The following is a 2,015-nucleotide window of genomic DNA, read 5'->3' as shown; positions in this document are numbered from 1 at the left end:
GGGGTATAGGGAACTTTCGGGATAGCATTTGAAATGTAAATAAAGAAAATAATAATAAAAAATTAAAAAAAATAATTTCAGGTAATAAAATTATTTTAAAAAAAGAATGATAGTGAGGAATGAGGATGAGTAAGAACAAAGTAAAAGGACATATATGAACAGAGATGTCAGAAAGGAGCATATTATCTTGTGTCGTGGTTTGAATGAGAATGACCTCATGGGTTCATATATTTGACGATTTGGTCACCAGGGAATGGCATTACTTGAGAGGGATTAGGAGGTGTGTCCTTGTTTGGGGGCAGCTGTGGCCTTATTAGAGAAAATGTGTCAGTGGGAATGGGCTTTGGAGTTTCTGAAGTTCACGTCAGGCCCAGTGACTCTCTCATCCTGCTGCCTGCAGATCTGGGTGCAGAGCTCTCAGCTACCATGTCTGCTTGCATGCTGCCATGCTCCCTACCCTGAGGATAATAGAATAAACTTCTGAAACTGTAAGCCAGCCCCAACTAAATGCTTTCTCTTTTTTTATTGGATATTTTATTTATTTACATTTCAAATGTTATCCTCTTTCCAGGTTTCCCTTCAGGAACCCCTCCTATCCCAGCCCCCCTCCCCCTGCTTCTATGAGGGTGTTCCCCCACCTACCCACTCCCTCCTCCCCACACTGGCATTCCCCTACAATGGGGCATCAAACCTTCTCAGGACCAAGGGCCTCTCCTCCCATGGATGTCTGACAAGGCCATCCTCTGCTACATATGCATCCTGAGCCATGGGTCCTTCCATGTGTACTCTTTAGTTGGTGGTTTAGTCCCTAGGGGCTCTGGAAGGTTCTTCCTATGGGGTTGCAAACCCCTTCAGCTCCTTCAGTCCTTCCCCTAACTCCTCCATTGGGATTCCTGTGCTCAGTCTGATGGTTGACCACAAGCATCTGCATCTGTATTAGTCAGGCTTTCTTGTATAAGAGTTGCCCTGGTCATGGTGTCTCTTTACAGCAATAAACCCCTAACTGAGCCATCTTGCACATACCAACTAAGAAAATAAATAAAATGAGGCAGACTTTCACTATCAATCAAATTGTTATGCTATAAACCGGATTTAGTCTTCAACAAGGGAAAATATTTTTACATGGACAAAAGATACAGAATACTGATTTTTCTAGTCATGGACCATATAAAGTAATAAAGGATAGTAATCCCTGACAAGTGGGAACCATGAATTGAGCCCCATGTTTGTGACACATATTGTCTAGACCATGGCATGGAGAGGAGGAAGTCAAGTAAAAGCTGGAACTGAGGAGGAGAGGAGAGATTCTGCAGCAACCAAAGTAGGTTTTGTCAGACATAGCACTAAGTAAAATAATGTAAATGTCGAATGAACTCCAGAGACTTGCAGAGGGTGCCCTGGATCACCGATGGTCCTCTCAGGTACCTAATGGATCCATGCACTTGAGAAAACTACCGAAGGCTAAGGAATAAGCCACATAGAATGGTTAGAAACCCGGATATTTAAGTAGTGTCTATTCCTTTCAGCCAGTCTGCTGAATATCTATAAAATAGTAGAGGATTGAAGAAGGCCTTACCCAAGTAGTGATGGATAGACTATACAGTGATTTGTTGTTATTCTCAGCCATAAGAATCAAACTTCTGATTTTACACATGATAGCTCGACAAGTTATCCCACCACGGAGCTAGCATCTTTGAGATGTTTTCCCTAACCTAGCTGACCTCAGCCTCCCAAATACTCAGCACTACAGGTGTGTGCTCTCGTGCCTAATTGAAAGGTGCTCTTTATTCATTTGAAAGAACTTAAAAAAATGAAACTGTATTAGTTAGGGTTTTACTGCTGTGAACAGACACCATGACCAAGGCAAGTCTTATAAAATCAACATTTAATTGGGGCTGGCTTACAGGTTCAGAGGTTCAGTCCATTATCATCAAGGCAGGAGCATGGCAGTATCCAGGCATGCATGGTGCAGGAGGAGCTGAGAGTTCTACGTCTTCATCCAAAGGCTGCTACTG

This window comes from Mus pahari, chromosome X, assembly GCF_900095145.1.
Source record: "Mus pahari chromosome X, PAHARI_EIJ_v1.1, whole genome shotgun sequence".
Taxonomy (NCBI): domain Eukaryota; kingdom Metazoa; phylum Chordata; class Mammalia; order Rodentia; family Muridae; genus Mus; species Mus pahari.
This window is presented reverse-complemented; position numbering follows the sequence as displayed.